Source organism: Haliotis asinina, chromosome 1 (genome assembly GCF_037392515.1).
Source record: "Haliotis asinina isolate JCU_RB_2024 chromosome 1, JCU_Hal_asi_v2, whole genome shotgun sequence".
Classification (NCBI taxonomy): Eukaryota; Metazoa; Mollusca; class Gastropoda; order Lepetellida; family Haliotidae; genus Haliotis; species Haliotis asinina.
The window spans coordinates 77820793-77842655 of record NC_090280.1 but is presented as its reverse complement, the minus strand read 5'-3'; positions in this window follow the sequence as shown (position 1 = coordinate 77842655).

The following is a 21863-nucleotide window of genomic DNA, read 5'->3' as shown; positions in this document are numbered from 1 at the left end:
GTAAAGCTATATGCATCCAATCAAACTTTAGGTAATAAGTTTTTTGCACTAGACACCACCAGGTTGGTGCACCATGTTGCTGTTGCTGAATATAAGATCAAATACTAGTATAATGATCGAGTTTTGTATTAATGATTCTACCTCAATTCAACAAAATTATTCTGTTATAACAATATTACCACACAGAGGGTAATGTCCAAAACACTCTCCATTCCTGAAAAACAACAGACCTCCATTCCTGAAAAACAACAGACCTCCATTCCTGAAAAACAACAGACCTCCATTCCTGAAAAACAACAGAGTTGAGGACCATTAATTTTAAGGACTGCAGAGTGACATGGATATTACCCTTCTTAAATTACATTAGGTGTTGGTAATTTTAAGTGCAAAATGTAATGCAAAGAGTATGAACTATATAGTGCTAACATTTGAAACTGGTATGCATCGCACCATTCCTGAAAAAATATGGAGCGAGCCGACAATGGCATGATGTCACACATGTAATTTACAAATGTAAAACCATGCAGGGTAATATGTTACATCATTTTTTTTAACTATTCAGGACCTTCATATTTTCTGTAAAGAACCACTGAAATATATCATGGAGATCCCCTGAAACACAGGTTTGCAAGCTAGTCCAATCTAAAACTAAGTTTCATCATTCTGGAAAAATCCTTTTCGATTGTGTAGTCCCCAGCACAAGCTGAAAAGGTCAGGTCATCTGTGGGATGAATCCATGTCCTACTACAATCAGTTACACAGAACGTCATGACAGGAATTAATTCATATTGGCATTTACCATTGATTCATGTCATTGAGAAGCACAGTGAGGAAGCTAGTCTTCAAATACATTATTACTTCACCGGCATCCAGTTACAGTTTTTTTGTTGTTTAAATATCATTATCACAGATGTGTAATTGTCAATGTATTATATTTCACATAACATAAGGTAGATTCTCATGGGTACATGTACTCTATTCACATGCAACTCCAATCTGTATTGATGTTTACCAGTCAATATAAAAAGTACTTTGCAAACACTTTGTTAAAGTGAAACCTTGTGAAGGAATGGTTGATGATTCCAGAATTTTTTATTAATTGGTGTTTCAAAATTATTAGTCCGGCATTTTATTTAGGTATTCAAAAGAAGATTAAATAATTAAATGAGCAGCAAGTTCCAAGAACTCCAGTTCAATAACCCCAGTTGTAGCATTTTGTTTTCACAGGTCAATAACCAATATCTTAGCTGTATACTTTCACAGTTCAATAACCCCAGTTGTAGCATTATGTTTTCACAGGTCAATAACCAATATCTTAGCTGTATACTTTCACAGTTCAATAACCCCAGTTGTAGCATTATGTTTTCACAGGTCAACAACCGATATCTTAGCTGTGTACTTTCACAGTTCAATCACCCCTGTGGTTGTATTATATTTTCAGTTAAAAAACCCATGTGGTGGCATTATGTGTCAACACCACATTTCTGTTGCTCAGAGACCAGTGTTACATTATAGCACTGCATTATACAGTCCGTTTGGCTCAAAAGTGGGCCCATGTATTGCAGTCCATCTCGAAAACTAACACGCATGACATATTCAATGAAACGCTGATCATAATCAGAACATCATACCAACTGAGTTTTTTGCAGAATATTTTCCTAAAAATACAAAAAATTTTTAACAAACTATCAATAAAAATATTGACACAGTTCACTAATTATTACAAGGGAGGAGTGCAGAAAAAAGGGACAGCCAGGTGTGTGAGGAAGCATGGAGACAGTATAGGTTAATGAATATATAACTTTCTCGGCACTTGTGTATGTGCTTCTCGAACACCTGGCTGTCCCTTTCTCTGCACTCCTCCCTCCTACAGTCTTGCGTAGAAAATACTTTACTTGCCAGCAGAAATCATAGCCTGTTTGTATGTCACAAACAGGCAGCACAGCACAGGTTAACAGTGTTCACGAATGGTGTTTCAAAGTAACAGGACATTGGGTCCTGTAAGTTTCAGATGTCTGTCTGACCCACTGAAAATTCACAGGACCTACAGAATAAAATTAAACACACATTTCAGATTTATCATTTCTCATTATTGGCATTGAAATGATTAACATTATATAATGACAAACATTATAAACATAAATATATAAACACTCGCACATGCCACGAATAAATTCAGACAAAGTCATTGTGATATATTCAGTCAGACACTGGGGCCAGCACGTTGGGGACTTCTGTCTGACCATTGGCAAGAGGGTCAGACGCTATTCGTGAACACTGGGTTAATGAATATATAACTTTCTCGGCACTTGTGCATGTGCTTCTCGAACACCTAGCTGTGCCTTTCTCTGCACTCCTCCCTCCTACAGTCTTGTGTAAATAATACTTGACTTTCCTACAGAAATCCTAGCATGTTTGTATGTCACAAACACTCTGTGTATATCTGTTTAGAATGTTTACAATTCATGCTTATAAACTTAACTGGAGTATTCTCTTTTGTTACCATGTATGGAACAGTATGTCCTCATTATGTCTTCAAGGATGTTTGCTTTAAGTGCAGGATGCAACTTTCCAACATGTGGACATACTGATATATTTCTATCTTATAACGTCCTGGTCGATATGTTTCCATTTTAGGAGATGTGACATCCTTCATAGCAGATTGGTTACACAATATGTCACAGAAAACCTTAACATAAAACATGGAGACAAAGATACAGCCAGTATTTTGGGGTTTTTTCCTTATTTTTTATTGCATAAAACCCTTGCCCCCCCCCCCCCCCCCCACACACACACACACACTAAATAAATAAAGAAAGAAAGAAAGAAAGAAAGAAAGAAGGAAAGAAACAGTGCCATGATCAAGCAAACCAGCTGAGTGTACTTGCATCACATTGATCCTGTTTGCCATTGTCATGACAAGCATGGGTTGCTGAAAATCAGTTCCAAACTGGATCATCATTGTAATATGTACTTGCAGTCAACACAAGTAAAGAAAAAGAAAACGTTACCCAATTAATAAGAAATGTCTTGGAAGCATGTTAGTGGTTAACAATCATGATTTATTGTTTAAAAACTGCCAAATAATGTTGATACCTTGTATTATTGAACATGAGCATATCACATTCCACCAATGTCACACGTCGTGTACATATGCAAAATTAACTTAAAGGTTTAACTGGATAACCAATATGGAACTGCATCCAACATAAATTTTGTCACTGCTGGATCTAGCACTAGTCTGTCGTACCCTGAAGCAAATATAACCAAGAAAGCCCATGCAAGTCTAGAAAATGTGGCAAGTCTAGACTACCCTAGCTTCTGAAAATGAAGAAAGTCTAAGGCCTCAATTTCATTACCGGTATATTACTTTTTCTCACTATGAACTTGTTTCAGTAAATTATGATCATTTCAGAGACAAGTTGTTGGTCTAAGCTAGCACTACAACTCTAGCTTAAGTCTCAGGTACACCATTAAACATAGCCAGTCACAAAAAACTGAGAGATCTTCTACAGTGTATATGGCAACCATCCCTTTTATTCTAGATGGCGATATATGGTGAAAAACTTGTCAGGAGTAATTCTCAACTGAATCAATATTAATTAATGATGTAACAGTTCTCTGGCAATGTGAATACCACGCATTTCTATAAGACACTGACATTGTCAACAATGGGAACAATGTTTCACCATGAAGATAATCTCTTAATGTAATATGTAAGGTCTTTAGGAAATTGATAACAGTGTGTCATCAATAGTACATGTTGTTCTGATGATTTCACACTGGGACAAAATGACATTCAATGCAATAGTACCACTGATTCTGATGCCCCTTTATATGGCCATAGATCACCTTATGAGTCATAACCTCCAAGGGATTATGACTGTGCAGCTCAGAGAATGAAAATAATGTGCCTTTGGTATTTGTAATGTTAATAGATCCTTCTCAGTAATAATGCTCAGGCACAGAAACACAGGATCAAACTCATGCAGTTCAGGTCAATGTTAGCTTTCTTCCATGTGTCAAACAATGAAGATCCGGGTTAGAATTATTCCTCAGCAACCCATGCTTGTCATAAGAGCCAACTTACTGTACTGGGCCGGGCAATCAGACGTGTTGAGTAAGTTGAGAAATTCAATTTTATTCCGACTAATGTTCATGCTGTTAATCACTGGATGTTCTGTTTCAGACACAATTGTTTACTGACTGCTGTCACATGGCTAGAATATTGCTGAGTTTGGCATATACGTGTGGAAAAAAGTAACTGTGCTTAACATAAAACTGTATAAAATAAAAACTTATCAAAACCTTGTAAAAATAACTTTAAATAAGCACGTGTCAAAGCACCTGGCATGAAATTTGATGTAAAGTATCATGCATTGCACATGCACTTGGTGCACAGAGAACTTATTCACATTTTGCTTGCTTTTGGACACCTGAAGTTGACCCACCTTAAGCTAAACAAAAAAAGTGAAATGTTTCTTGGGCATCGGCGCATCACTTTTATTTGTGCCCATAACAATTTTTTATTGCCACCTAAAAAAAATAATTTTGTCTTTGTCACGTCCCGATCACCCATTTGTCCACTATAAGAATCAGTGTCTGTAAGAACAAGTGTGACTGAATCTACAACTCATTTAACACATAATGAACTTTCCAGGCTGTATTCTTCTGAGAGAATAAAAAATATAAAAATGTGTTCCTCCCTTGTCACTGTTTTTTCTATCAAAACTTGAAAAAGAAAGTCCTATCACCGTTGTCACCTTTGAAAAAAACGTGCCAAAGAAACATCTAATTATTTTTAATGACATTAAATTAATGAAAAATGTGAGTACGTCTTGCCATGGCTTACAGAAAATCAAGGTTTCTGTGTCATGGCTATGTTGGAGACTCAAGTGGCCAAAAATGGTATGGCCAGACATTGTGGTGTCCATCGAAACATGGCCCCATCATGATGGAGACGTTTTCATCATAATGAGACCTTCAGTCCATGTGTGACACTTCAGCAAGACAACCACATTCAGCTGACCCATCTATGTAATTGACTCCAGACAAAAAGCTTGATTGCTCAGACTATTCTTAGCTTACATCCAATAAGTTCCTGGACTGTACAGAACCAAGTGAGGGTGTACAACATCCAGCCTGACAATGAGGTGAATGGTATATGGATGTATGCATTGTTTAATGTCAGCAGTTTGGTTCATGCCAAATTTGAATGTCATGAGATCGCTGGTTATTTCTATGGCAAATAAATATGAGTGTTCCATATTGTGCATCAGTCACTTAACTACAATATTGTATTCAGGAATAATCATTGTATTCGCTACCTAATATTCATGATACGTATCATTTTCACGACATACTATATTCGTTGCAACACACGTAATCAGGGTTCAATTTGAGAAGCTCAAACCTATTGCAACAAATATGATACATGATATATGGCTTTGTAATAATATTTGGAACAGCTTTAAAGGTATCAGAAACAGCATAAATGTGCTTTCAGTACACAAAGGTGAAAATAGGTACTGCATTTCAAGAGCAAGCGATAATAATATTTATTGTATAAATTGCAAGACACAGTTACAGTTGTCAGGCATTTCACACATCAATACTTTCCTGGACAAGTATATGTCCCATAAGAACCCTACAAATGAATTCCACAGAATTTCTTAAACCCCACCTTTTGTAAAGCAGGGCTTGATTTAAGGAAATGGAACCTACATCCACCCTGTGGTACCTTGGAAATAACCTTACTGCACCACAGAAAACTGGCTGCACATGCTGCCCACTATGAAAAATATATAATGCTTCAGTTTGGGTTTTGATAATTTACAGCTTCATTATAACAAGCATTCATGGCTGACATGAACAGTAACAGTCATTCAATCACTGTCCTTGTAGTCATCAGTCACTGCACAAGCCAGTTCCGCATCAGTCATTTTTCAAACTTCACTTTGTGAACAGCAAACATTACAGGGTAGAAGCTCGTATAAATACGAGATTGCACTTTGCAGTTACAGGCTGCACCAGTACAAGTTCTAAAAGCTCAACTCAAGTCCTATTAAGTAGTGCATATCATATATGATTAACATCTTAGAGAACCCACAAGCTGAGGGCCTAGTGCTGACAAAACTCACATTAAAACCATCACAAGATTGAGAATTGAATCACATGATCATACCTTTATAAAAAGTGAATGTGTGGCACCTACCACAACATAGCTATCCAGGACTTAAATTTACCAAACTGAAACCTGCATGTGGGTGGTGAGACAGGCCATGTTTGTGGGTGTGTGGATGGCGAGACAGGGCATGTATGTGGGTGATTTGGTGGTGAGACAGGCCATGTGTGTGGGTGTTTGGGTGGTGAGACAGGGCATGTATGTGGGTGATTGGGTGGTGAGACAGGGCATGATACTGGGTGTGTAGGTGGGTGGTGAGACTGGTGTGTGGCTGGTGAGAAAGCATGCATGTGGGTGTGTGGGTGGTGAAACAAGGCATGTATGTGAGTGTGTGTGGTGAAACAGGGCATGTATGTGAATGTGTGGGTGCAAGACAGAGCATGTGTGTGTGCATGTGGGTACATGATGGTGTGGGTGTGTGGATGGTGAGACAGGGTGTGTGTGTAAGTGGTGAGTGATTGGGTGAATAAATGAGATGGCCCCTTTAAAATCAGATCATAAACACTGAAAGTCGACTCTGTCTTTAGTGTTACAGGATATGGCTCCTACCACTAAAATTACCTTCTATTGCCACAGCAACTGTAGCCATATTTTCAAAAGTATCATGATCCAGTTAAATCTTTTTTTTTCAGTGAGTATGCCAACACCATATCGCTAATCATATAACAGAATCGTCACAAACCTTATGAAAGCATTATGTGACATGCATAAAAATGTCACTTTTAGAAAATATCTTTGAGCACCAGGATACCTATCCACACACAATTCACATGAACAAGCTATACTCATTTTGCTCACCCAAACGGAACTGTAGTCACTGACAATGAATCTATTATGAAACAAAATTCTCATATCTCACGTGGCTTTGGTCTCACTTGACTAAATCTGAATGGCTGTTCTGGATAATGCGTGTATTCATTGACTTCATGCTGGGTGATTTATATCTCTGTCCTTGTGAACTATACATTTCTCTGTATATCTTGGTCATGTAACACATGAAGAAATATCACATCTGAAGGCCATGCACATTCAATAATAATTGCTTATTTACAAAGCACCTGTATTCATGCACTTGTGCATGCTCAAGGCACAAACACATTGTTACCTTGGATAACTGAAGCTGCAATAGAGGCAATAGGAAGTTATCAGTTATGATTTATCCCACCGGGTACCCATTCACTACCAGATGACCAGAGGCAATTCATGCACAAACCCACTTAAAGTGAGACAATATGTGTCATGTGGACAGAACTGAAGTCCACATGACTTCAGAAACTCTCATTTTTTAGGACTGTCAAGGAGCATTGTAGTAACTTCAACAGATTTGTAACCTGCGCTGCAAGCACAGGACAACACAACACCACATATTTTACAGCAAGAAGGATCAGTATTTTGTATTTTGTAATTATGAATTATGATTTTACATATTACTTTAACATTGGTCCTACATTAAAGGTTACATGCAACGTAAAACACAACTTTGCAGATTCTGATACCTTTCGGTATGCACTTACCGAAACAAATAATCAAAAATGCCAATTCAGCCTATAAAGTTGAAAAAAAGTGCGATGAACGAAGACTGCAAAATCTGCAACTATTCACTAATTTTCCCCAAGCGCTAGGGTGAAAAAGTGGTTTCAACAGCGATGCTGCGCTGTGCTCATAATGCATGCGCAGTGAGTAGGTTTGCCTAGCTTGAAACAGTATGCCTGCCTGGTCGTGAGCAGTGGTCTAATCATGTTTGTGTACATAAACATGTAAATAATCTACTTGTCACATAAAAAAAACATGTTGATTGTGATAAGCAGACTCTTTCACAAAGAAAACTCAATGTCAGGTTTATTGACACCTATATGTCTGCCTGCCTGTGTGCTAATGACAATATGCAATGCACAACTTCAATTACTGACCATTTGTAAGTTGAAATTAACACCTATCGGGCCTATAGGCCATAAACAGAGACCCGGCTAAGCATATAACCAGAGGCCAATTAAAGGTTTTGTTACACTTAAATGCACACATCTGTGACTGGGTTCGGTATCGCGGCTGCTGTTTTGAGGGAGGTAAATTGTGTAATCATAAAGTACAAAATATTGCACTTTTGATTTGCAATTATACGCTTACAATTTGGCTCTTTTGTTTTTTCTTAATCAGCAATGCATTTAATGTATCACAACTACGTGACAACTGTTTTAATCATGTTTGATTTTTTGGTTGCATGTAACCTTTAAGCCAGTGTTAAAATAAAACAATGAAATACTGGGTGGGGTTGAATGCATACTCATGTGGTTACAGCAATTAATGTTTGCTTTGTCACTTTGCAAGAGAACACAGACAGGACATAATTCTTGACAGTGGAATACGACAGTAAATGATCATATTGTAGCAGGTATCAATCTTATCTTGTCAGCTTGCTGGCAGGGTTTACTTCTGTAGCTTTGCATCTGACTTCAGATCAGAATCCCAGCACGGGCTTAGAACTTTTAGGTGGGGCTGAGCATGTTCATATCAAATTTGAACAAAATAAGTCTCAGTAGATCTACCTAAGTGTCTCGGGACATGCCTTGTGTTGACTGGGGATTGTGACTAAGTTTGGATGTATAGGTTTAACCCTGCCAATGATGCCAAATGTAAAGGCTATACATGATACAGTTTCCGAGTTCCGTGCTGGGAGTCAAACCATACGCTTTCTGATCCTGATGCCTTATCCACGTGACCAAAGATTACACGCTGATAAGGTAAGGATGTCATCAGTGGGATGACTCCATGCCAAACTAGACTACAATATCTTGGCATCCATGTTTCACCCTTTGGCATCCTGCGTGCATGGCACTGTCCACCTGTCCACAGTCTACAGAGAAAAGAAATTGAAATCCTATTTCCAACAAACTTCAGTAAAACCATACTTCTTAGACAAACACATGGCTAGATCTGTATAAATGAATGCATCAAATACGGACCGCCATACCGTTAGCTGTCAGTAAGCAAATCATTGGCAACAGTAAGATGTCAGTGTCAGTGTTTCCTCGATCGCTTCTCAATGTAGATCTATTCACATTTTCGATGCTACCGGAAATGGCCCCAAACTGAAGCAGACGAAAACAAATTCTCACGTGACAGTATGTGACAGCCAACTGTCACGTGACCGAATCCGTTCTACACGTGACCTTCACCCATGTTCACGTGTTTCTCCATCAACTTTCGAAGCAGGATAAAGACTATCATTATCATTTTACAAGCATGTTCATGCCTTTTTCCTTCATCGTACGAAACAGCATATATGGTATCATTATCATTATCAGTCGGTTACAGTATTTCTCCTGTCATATAAATAAAGAATCTCATCTGAGTGTCTTTTGATATTATAAGCGTAACGCTATTTTTCTGGGCATTATCATTTGCAGAAGCCCGAGGTTATGGCAAGCCGTTTTCACATTTATTCAGGAATTACAGATATCTTCAACTGTTTTAAAGATATCTGTATTATATTTAAAGATATCAATAATGATTTAAAGATATCTGTAAATAATTGAGGATATCTCTAATTAATTTCACATATCCAAAATAGAATTACTGATATCTCAAAATGTTATAGAGATATCAAGATGATATTTCGTGATGTCTCTAAATGCTTTCAAGATATCTGCAAATCAATCACGATCATGGTGTACATAATTGTATTAGAAATTAATTCAAGATATCTTGAATTCAAATCAACATATCTGGAATTCAATTCTAGATATCTTGAAATGATCGGTACATATCCACAAATGTATTACAGATATCTTCAATTCAATTAGAGATATCTCTAATTCAATTATTGATATCTTCAATTCTTGCTATTACTGATAACTAAAATTGTTTTACAGATATCTTGAATTGATTTGAAGATATCTTGATTGAATTAGAGATAACTTGAAATGAATTAAATATATCTTGAATTGTAACGGTTTCAAGATATCTTCAAATACTTCCGGTTACATATCCGTAAATACTTCCGGTTGGAAATGGTTGGTGACCATGCATGTACAGCCCTTACATGCCGAGAGCCGAGATGCGGTCAAGACATGATCCTGTATCGCGGCCGAAAACACCGCCTGTATGAATTCTACCCACATTCTCGAGGTCTATTACCCCTCGTAATTTTTTGAGCCAGTTCCTGTATCATCGCTAGCGAGCTAACACATGTGGCAATGCGCCACATTTTTATAGTCTGTTTCTGATAGTGTTCTACAGAGGCGGTGCGCAATGTTCATTCGAGCTTTCATTTTCGCCGTTTTTCACTTTCAAAGAACGAATAAACTTCTGGGGTTTTTATACACTTTTAACCATTAACATATAAAAGACTTCTGATTAGTTTTGTGCGGAACACCAAATTCATTCTTTGAAAAGCTTGTGCTTAGTTAATACCGAGTGATTAAAAGTAGCCAAAAAGTCGTCTGCTTCCCTCTTGCCCGCTAACGAAAGCACAAACAGGTTACGTACATCTGTCGCCAGAACACTGCAGCGAACCGCTGTGACGTCATGTAAGGAAGGGTTTTCGGTTAGCTTTACACATGTATATAAAATGTGTAACAGGTCCGTAATTTTGCTGATTTCTCGACGTCAACAAAAACATGCAATCATTGCTATGCCCTCAAGCCAGGGGTCGGGTGACGGTGTCACCATGCACAAACATCCGTCGGACCCGCAGTTCCTGCTTAATTGGTTGTTTGTGAAGCGAGCGTTGAAGAAGCCCGTGGTATATTTTAAATCCGATGGCTGGACCCTCCCTTGCTTAAACATAGAAAATGCTGTTTAAGATTTCTTTTGATCACGACAAAAAAAACCAACAAAAACACAAAAGTACCAACTAGTTGTAGTAAATGCTTAATGACCAAAGGGAGTTTGACACTCACCTCGCTTTCAAGAGTGAAATTGTTATATTTTAATCAATGTCCTGCAAAATCCTATAGGACACCGATTAAATACGTATTTTACTACCAGTAGAAAGTAATTTAGATTTTGTTACTCGGTGGAAATACACCTTAATGGCATTCATTCTCAGACTGGCGGATGTTAGTCACTGGGCGCTGCTACATTTTTTTTTCAAAAATCGTGGCGTCACGGGTTAAATTCAGTTTGAGAAATTGTGTTTAGACAAACCAGTAAACAAGGCAAATTATCCTCGGAAATGTACATGAATTCTACAGTGCCCCACATAGGTATAAATCACATTAATTCACGGAGGCCGCCCCTCCGATTGGTTGAATCGCGAGTTAAAATTTGTCAAAAAGGTCCATTTAAGGCATTTAAATGTCGAAATGAGTAGTTTTAACGACGGATTTCATTTGTAACGATGCCAATAAATGATTTATACAATTGTAACACTCCCCTCACCCACCCCCAACCCCCACACAACACACACACACACACAACGCACACACACACACTATAGAGTATATGTTTAAGTTAATATATTTGTCTTTTTCTGACGCACATTTTAATAAGATCGTTGTATATGTATGTTGATTAGTATACATCTAACCTGATTCCCGTTAAAGGTATAAACATATTGATATTAGAGATAAAGCTAATGGATTCCCAGGTTCTTATTGTCTAAACAGCTTTGATTTCTCACAACCACAGCTCTTTAGAACATTGCCCTGTGATTTGGCACACGGGTCAGTGAAACTGTAATGTAAACACCCGGTGAGTCTGTCCAGAGAAATGCACTTCATGACTGTAATAACAGTTACTATTGAGTTGCTTATCGTGAATTTAAGTTTGCTTGGATTTTGAAATCTAACTTTGGGGAATATTTGCTAGCATTGCGTGCCGCCAATGCTGAACACATACAGAAACGGACTATAGAAACTTGGCGTATGCGCACAACATGTCAGCAAGCCACCTCGCTACCGTTGATACAAGAATTGAACGGTTTACTAGCCTCTTATTATCTAAATTCATGGTCATAAAATATGATATCTGGGAGTACATCGATATCAACGTTTTAGTCAAAACCCTACGTGAAATATTTCTAGAAAGTCATGAGAAAATACGAGGGGTAGTCGGCCACGAGAATCTTAAGAGGGTTGTGGTGACTTTTTACATCGCATTGGCATTATTTCGGCCATGTAGCGACGAATCTGGGTAGGATGTACAAAAGCGGTGTTCTCGGCCGCGATGCAGGATCATGCCTTGACAGTACAAGACGGCTTCTCGGCTCTCGGCATATGCGAGGTGTACATGCATGGTCACCAGCCATTTTCCGAACCGGAAGTATTTAAGGATTATGTAGCCGGAAGTATTTGAAGATATCTTGAAATTGAATCTATTAAAGATATCTTTAAATTATTTCAAGATATCTCTAATGCAATTTAAGATATCTTCAATTCGATTCGAGATATCTTTAAAACAATTTCAGATATCTGTAATCCCTTAATGTATTTTCTCTATTTGAGATATCTTTAATTAATTTCAAGATATCTCTAATTCAAAGCAAGATATCATTAATTCGTTTTAAGATATCATTAATATTATTCAACATATCCTTAATTCAATTCGCGATATCTTTAATTTTATTGGAGATATCAATAATTATCTCAATTCGAGATATCTTCAATTCAATTCAAGATATCTTCAATTCAAATCAAGATATCTTCAATTCAAATCAAGATATCTTTAAAACAATTCAAGATATCTTTAATACCTTAATAAAAGTGAAAACGGCTTGCCATACGAGGTCTTTCATTGACTGCACGACGAAGAAGGGCAGTTGAAAAGACCGCGGGCTTCTGCAAATAATAATGCCCTGACAAAATAGCGTTACCGTTATTATAGCTAAAATAAATAGAATTTTTAATACAATAAGAATAAAAACAGTGGCATCGGTTTAGAAGCATTTACTGCCAACAAAGCCACGAAGGTCACTGACACAGATTTTGCAAATATAGAAACGTCATAGAACAACACAGATGACGTCACTATTGAGAGTGACGACATTCGACCTTGACCTTTGCTCATGCTACCAGCCGCCATTGTTTTCAGTCACCAACAACGTTAGACTTCAAGTTGATATTTTCATTGCTGTATGTTGTCATTTATGGTACAATTGTTATGGTTGGCACAGGCAGGAAAGTGCATAATGGCACAGGCACATGTGACGAATGTGAGCCAGATATATGGTCAATAATGAACCCAAGTTCATTCGAGCTGTAGGTGATTGAACTTCAACAGCTGAGCTACGTATGACGTCACCTACCAACCGGCTTGATAATGGCCCGTCGTCAAGCATTTTGCGGGCGTTATCAAGTTACAGTGGACCGCTCATTTCTGATGCGCGTTTTCATGATAATGCGGTCGTTTTCATGATAATTCTATCCATTTTAGCTATAACAAACATATATAACATCACGAGTTGATAAAGTTACAAATATCCGAGGCTTGCCGATGATATTTTTACTTCTGTCAACGAGTGTTGATACAGTTGATGTATCAGAAGACACGTGGATTCTGCTTGTGATAAAAAAAATCAGTCTTTATTAGTTTCCAATGTGAAATGCACATCTCTGAACACGGCACTGCCATCAGACAATTTCAGAAGCATTGTGACGTCATGAACTTGACGATGCCAGTGTACAATATCTACAGTCAAAACGATATCTCCTATCCAACCAACACGAAACATTTTCATAAGGTTTCCAAAGTGTTTTTCAAAAACATTTTCATTAAAATGTTTTGGGAACATTATTGAAATGTTTCACAAGTCACAATGTTATTGAAATGTTTTCAAAATGTTATTCAAAAACATCATGCTATAACATGGTTGAAACTATTCCATGTCATTAAAATGTTTTTAAAACGTTGTAGACATGTTGTGCACGAACATGTTTAGTAAAACAGAATCACGTTTTAAAAACATTGTGGACACTTTAAAGAGATATCATACAAATACTGTCTAATATACTAGAAATGTTTTTAAAATGCTTTCAAATGTTTTTTCAAATACCTCATGCAGTAACATGAGGGAAACTATATTTCACAACATATCATTGAAATGTTTTTAATACGTTGCAGAAATGTTGTGCAAGAACACGTGTAATGAAATATTGTCATCATGTTTTAAAAACATTGTGCACACATATGTCAAACCATAGTAATAATGTCTAAATCTCTCAAAAATACCGAACTTGCTTCTGAAATGTTTTCAAAATGTTATTAAAAATGTCATACAACATGGGTGAAACTATTTTACGACGTCATTGAAATGACACTTGATGTCATATCCATAGACCCACAAATTATTTCAGTGTACAGTCCAAACCCAACAGGCACAGGACGTCAATTAGACGTCTAGATGAGGTTTAAATCTGGTTTAGACGTACAACAACGTCTTTTAGACGTTAATTCAATGTGCCCATTTCAACGTCTAAGCCTACAGGTTGATTCAACGTTTAATAGTTCGATAAGTATTTGCATAATGTTTTGTTATTAGTTGCTGTGTATTCCTTCTTGAAATATGTTTTCTTCACTGAATGTGCAACAGATCCTTTCACAGTTAGGTGCGTAAAATTAAGTATGAATTAAGTAAAATTAATTCATGGTTTTGCAGTATTTTGTGGATGTGAGAATTTTAATGCAGTTAAGGAATGGAGCGATTTCGGAGCATGGAGATTTGGTGCCATGGTTGAAGAATGGACTTTGGAATAGTTTGAAAATGTGTGTGAGCAGCGCCTCCCACTAAATGACCTCTCCATTCTAACTCGACAAGGCTGTTAGGACTGCTACAGACAGCAAGGGTCAACTGGCCCCTGGGCAATGCTGATCCCCAAGCACGCCCTTCCCCCAGATGGCTGTTTCTCCCATTGGAGAGTGGTGACAGGACAAGGAGTGAGAGGAAGTGACACTGGATACACCAATGCCAAGACAACATGGTCGACCTCCTGGGGATGGACACTGAAGGAGAAAGGACCCAAAGTTCCTTCTTTTATATTTCTGAGACATTCATGACTTTGAATGTGAATATTATTGATCCTATCAGTGCCCAACAAGTACATTATGTGCAGAAAAAGACTTTATAAAAAGTTATAATTAATAAAATGTCAACATTGTGTGTATCATTGCATTGTTTACATTGTGTTTGTATTGTGGCACTTGGAGGGTGGTTGTTGACTGGATACAGATTATTGTACATTGCAAGTCTGGTTTTAGTGAATCAGGTTGGGGCAAGTGATTTATCTCAAAAAAATATTTAGTCACTTAATTGTGTAAAGTGAGCCTTTTGGGAATAGTGGAAAAGATGGTTTTTAAATGAAATCCCGCTTACATAACAAAACAACAACAACTCCTTTATATTAAGTGAAACGTAGTTTACCATCTCCTTTTTTTTAAAGTGCCAGTTTGTAGAACTGGTACAAATTAAACAGAGTGAGGATGTCATCATATTGTACACTGAATAAATTTATTTTATGTTCATTTACAAACAATTGCTTGGTAATAACTATTTGCTTTTAAAGGCATAATTGCACACCCCCTCTCTTTGACAAATTCTGACATACATCATAACCAGCAATATTATTGCATCAATGGGAACCTAAACTAGGTATTTATACCCAATATATCCAATTTCATTTTGAAAACGCGATTATCATTTTAATATACCTTATAGTTAAACGTTTTCAAAAATGTTTCAAAAGAAATTCTGGAACCATACAAAATCACCTGAATAAAACATTTTTTTAAACATTTCAAAAACCTTATAGTTAAACGTTTTCGAAAATGTTTCTACAACATTTCTGGAACCATACAAAACCATGAAAATAAAACATTTTAAAAAATGTTTCTGGAACATTTCATGAAATGTTTTTGGGATGTTTTTAAAACATTTTTGTGTTATAGCTGAGTATAGATATCGTTTGTTCTCACAAAGCAATGTCTCTTGTGGAACACTGTTTCGGATGCTATATGGTGTCTTGGACCCTATCTAGAGTCCGATGTCAACGGATGATATCTTGAAACTCTTGACTCGGCCGCTCGGACAAGCATCGCCTCCAAATGGAAACGAGGGATGTAAATTCTATCACGTGACTATCATCATCCGGGGCTGACAAAATATGCAAATGTATAGGACCTATTAAATATATAAGAGATAAATAGTATGTCCATTCAGAGTTTCAGTTTTATACAAGTATAACACACGCGAGCTATATATGGAAAAAGGGCAACCTGCTGCCGCTGCAGTGGGGTATTTGCCTAACCCTGGTATTGATAACTTATCACAGGATAGTATAGTATAGGATTCCCATCAGTTGAAAGAAACATGAGATAATAAAATTATGAGTTTAGAAGGAAACAAATACGCTGTAGCTGTAACGAATGGCTACCGAGAAAGGCAATTCAGCCAAGCGTTCTAAACCGATCCCAAATAACACCCAAACAAGCGGACTATGCGTCCTCAAAACATTTTAACGAATTTCTGGCAGGGAAGACACAAGACGTAATCTTCGAAGGAGTAAATGTCTTTATAAACAGAGAAGGTTTGCCATTTGTGCATGGACATGAGAATCCAAACAGGCGAGCAATATTAAGACATCAGTTTCGGAGAACGTTATCCACAGTCACAATAGATATTTGAAATCTGCACTATTTTGTAGAGACTGGCATAATCAAAAATGAGAAATCCATGGATGCCGAGTTTTTCAAAACGGCAATATCCTCGAGGTGAAGGTTGGTGGAAGGGCTGAGAACATTGGTGTATACATTGGTCTATACACTTGTTTACAATCAGACACCATATGTATTCAGTTTGGCTAACTAGTTCCAGACAGGTTTTGAAAACTTGGAATAGATGACTGAAACTATATTGATCATGAACGCTGATTCTGATACTGACCTCTGTTATGTACAATGAGTGGATATGTTTTAAGCCTCATTTTTCAATATTCCAGCAATAGCCACCATCAGGGGGACACCAGAAATGGGCTTCACACAAAATATTACTTTAGCCTTGTGAACAAAGCGTTCACTCGTCTCGCCGAAGTTCGATTCCCCGCATGGATACAAAGGGTGAAGCCAGTTTCCTGAGTCCTGTGACATGAAACTTATGGAATACTGTTAAATTGTGGCGTAAATCCAAACTCACTGAGTCCCTCCACCTCGACAAAGTCAGACTGGAAACACGACCGTTATGCTTGTTGTCGAACCAAGTCGGCATGAAGCCAACGAGGTTTGCGGACTGAATATGCTTAACATTCATTAATTATACTGCTAATATTCGATCCTTCAAAGGATGAGAAAGCAACCATCACGTTTTCAAAACTATATCATTAGGGACGTTATTGTCAGAAACTCTTCTGTTGTCCCATCAACTGGTTTAGAAGTTCCGAGGTACAAAGGTTTGTGAGACATTGTTTTCTATCCAAACTTTCTTTAGCAGTTTAAACATTTTGAACGGTTACTGCTAATGCAGCTATGGAGATGTTATAATATCAAATGGTTTTTGTTGCAAGAGAAGTATGGCGGTGTGGGTAGTTTAGTGGTCAAAGCGTTCGCCCGTCACGCCCCACATGGGTACGACGTGTGAAGCTCATTTCTAGTGTCCCCCACCGTGATATTGCTGGAGTATTGCTTAAGACGGCGTAAAACTCAACTCACCCACTGCGGGGAATTACACCAACTGTATTTCTAATATCGCATTGTGTTTACATGCTGTATATTGCCTCATTACCAAAAACAAGTCTTTCGAGGTACCCATCAGCATACACGTCATCAGTCTTCGGAGTATAGGGCAACGCAGAGGCCTCAACAGACAGTACACACTCCTAAGGTTGCGACTAGAGCTGAGAATATCCAGGCGGGTTATGAATGGACAGGACCTGATCTCGAAGATCGGTTATTTTCAAATTTACGTCCATTACAGTGAAAACACAATTACCTTAAACAGTGCTGCATTTAAAAACATACAATACAATATTCACATTAGTATTTATAAAATGTTTAATATATTTAAAATGCATAAAATGTTTAATATATTTTAGCTGAACGGAAACAGCAGTCAACTAAGTTAAACATTGTACATCTCACAAGATGCCAGGAAAATTCCAGGACTGTTTAATACCGCAGACATTTTTAAACCGGGATTCTCCAAAAGAAATAACAGATCAGTATGTCATGAATTTTGTTTCATAAGACATTAGGCTTAAGTATGCAGTGGTGATAGTGATTGTGGTAACTATCCACTTAGGTTTGGACCCCATCTTGTTTGACATATAACTGTGCGTAAAATAATGAAATATGTATACGTACAGATGGATTATTTCTCCTTGTTTGTGAGCCTAACGGTTGGCAAAGAGAAGCGGCAACTAGCTGTCATTGCTGAAGTCAGGCTGTGTGTGATACAATGTCCCATTACCTCGCACACACCGGTACAGTTGCAAAGTCAAAGTGTGTTCAGATGGTGCAGGTGTTCAGAAGTCATATCTGCTTTAAAGATCACTGCTGTACAAACTGTGAAGTTCACAAGGATAACTGAGTGGCTCCTACGTCACTTTAACTCGAGCACAGCATACAGTTGCACTGAATGTCACAGTCAGGAGGTGTTCAAAAGTCATATCTGCTATTAAGACCACTGCTGCACAGATTGTGGACGTCACAAAGATAACCGTGGGGTTGTTGTCATTGTTTCAGGTTTTGTTATCACGTGCTTTCACAAACAACATCTTTTTACTCTGTATACGAACTCAGAAATATAACAGTCAAGAGTTTGTTTCTAAATATATTTCAGTGTTCAACAGTTCATTTATATATACTCAATAGCAGAAGTAAAGGACCACCCCAATAAAAAAGACAAAAGAAAAAAAAAACAACAGCAATTTTTAAGCGTTATAAGCGTCACCATATGAATTATAAATTATAAATGAGATGGAACATTGGGGTGGTCCTGGACTGTTTGTTTGTTTGTTTGATGAGTATGAATTTAAAAACCTTTAGGACTGAACACTTGCGTGGTCCAGTTTTTTGCTTGTTGAGTATACATACACCGCCGTACCGCGGTTTTCTGTACCCGTTATAATTGGGCAACTTCATAAAGATATATATTCAAGGAGGATCATACAAAAAAGGTCGGACGGGTTAGCCATGTGGAGAAAGCGTTCGCTCGTCACGCCGAAGACCCGGGTTCGAATCACCACATGGGTACAATGTGTCATTTCCGGTGTCCCCATCCGAAGTTTGCTAAAAACGGGATTAAACCATACTCACACATTTCCACTGTAACCTTGTTCGGTGAATGACATAGCTTTAACTTTGTTAAAAGACCAATGCCCGTTTTAGGGTTGATGGGTGTTGCTTACACATTTTTGAAAGTATTTTTACTTTGACGTTACATGAACCTTACATACATTGTCCCTTAAAACCGAAACCGTCTCATAGAATAGTTTTACTAGCCAGTAAAATTACAGGTGTATCTTTTGCTAACCTAACTGAAATATATGAATAAAGAGTTCTAAAGTCAGCCGGTATGATTACATCTTATACAGATCATCCCATCCACAATGAGTATAAATTACTGCCTTCTGGGTGCGGTTACAGTTTACCGAGTTTAAAATCTAATCGTGCAATGAAATCCCCTGTTCCCGCCAATATTAATATTTTAAATGATTCCCAGTGCTTGTCTTGCCATGTTAACTGTTACGTGTGTGTTATTTATTGCATGAAAATAATTTAGTTATTGTATCAATATTTGAGCTCTGTACTTTACATAACAATTCCCTCATGGATAATAAAGTATTGTCGTTGTTATTGTCATCACTGTTATTGTCATCATTGTCATGTCATCACTGTCATTGTCATCGTTGTCATTGTCATTATCATTGTCATTGCCATCATTGTCATGTCATCACTGTTATTGTCATCGTTGTCATTGTCATTATCATTGTCATTGTCATCATTGTCATGTCATCACTGTTATTGTCATCGTTGTCATTGTCATTATCATTGTCATTGCCATCATTGTCATGTCATCACTGTTATTGTCATCATTGTCATCATCATCATTATTGTCATTGTCATTATCATTGTCATTGCCATCATTGTCATGTCATCACTGTTATTGTCATCGTTGTCATCATCATCATTATTGTCATTGTCATTATCATTGTCATTGCCATCATTGTCATGTCATCACTGTTATTGTCATCGTTGTCATCATCATCATTATTGTCATTGTCATTATCATTGTCATTGCCATCATTGTCATGTCATCACTGTTATTGTCATCATTGTCATCATCATCATTATTGTCATTGTCATTATCATTGTCATTTCCATCATTGTCATGTCATCACTGTTATTGTCATCGTTGTCATTGTCATGATCATTGTCATTGCCATCATTGTCATGTCATCACTGTTATTGTCATCGTTGTCATTGTCATTATCATTGTCATTGCCATCATTGTCATGTCATCACTGTTATTGTCATCATTGTCATCATCATCATTATTGTCATTGTCATTATCATTGTCATTGCCATCATTGTCATGTCATCACTGTTATTGTCATCGTTGTCATTGTCATGATCATTGTCATTGCCATCATTGTCATGTCATCACTGTCATTGTCATCATTGTCATCGCCATCGTCATTGTTATCATTGTCGTTGTCATCATTGTCATCATTGTCATCATTGTCATCATTATTGTCATCATTGTCATTTATGTCAAGTCTCCCCGACATGACTTTACCCCTAGACCACCTCAACGCTCATGGAGTGAAAATGGAGTTTAGCAATATTCCAGCAATGTCACCAGAAATGGGTTTCACGCAATGTGCCAATGGAGGGATTCGAACCCGGATATTCCTATAGTGAAAATGAATATGACTCGTTGTTAATGATCAACTGTAACTCTCCGTGCACAAACCCCGGAAGATCCTAGTCAGAATTGGTCTTCAGTAACCGATGTTTGTCGTAAGAGGCAACGAAGGGGATCGGGTGGTCAGACTCGCTGACTTGGTTGTCATCGTAACCCAGTTGCGTACATCTATGCTCATGCTGTTGATTACTGGATTGTTAGGTCCAGACTCGATTATTTACAGACCGCCACCATGTAGCTAAGATTTTGCTGAGTGTGCCGTAAAACTAAACTCAATCACACTGAAAGGTGTATATCTACACCTCATACGATATTCAACAAGACGTCCCGGTGTGCATCGGCATAATCATGCTCGTCATGGGGTTCCACAAAAACAAAAAAGACAACTTAAAAAAATAGAAGAAGAAGAAGACAAACTTAATTGTTGATGTCTTTCTTACATAAAAAAAGAGAATCGGGACAATTTGTTGACATTCTAAATTTTATGAAAGCAAAGAACAACGGCTCTCATCGCACGACCTGCGCGTCTGCATATCGTAATCCCAGTCTCGGAAGAGCTTGGAATGTGACGTCACTAGTTGACATCTCCCATTCTTTCATTGTTTACAGTGCATTCATCTACATAACAATGAAGTTATGTTTTCCGTTATCCTCCGAGTGTAGTAGACGAGAGATGGGGTAATATGTAGCGACGAGGCAAAGTTGCTTTCTCGAAGTAAGGGACCAAGTATCAGTCCTTCAGACTTCCAGACTGTTTTATTAAGAGGAATTATTTCATACATCAATGTCTTAAGTTTGCATTTTTTCCATAAAGAAGAAACTTGGTTG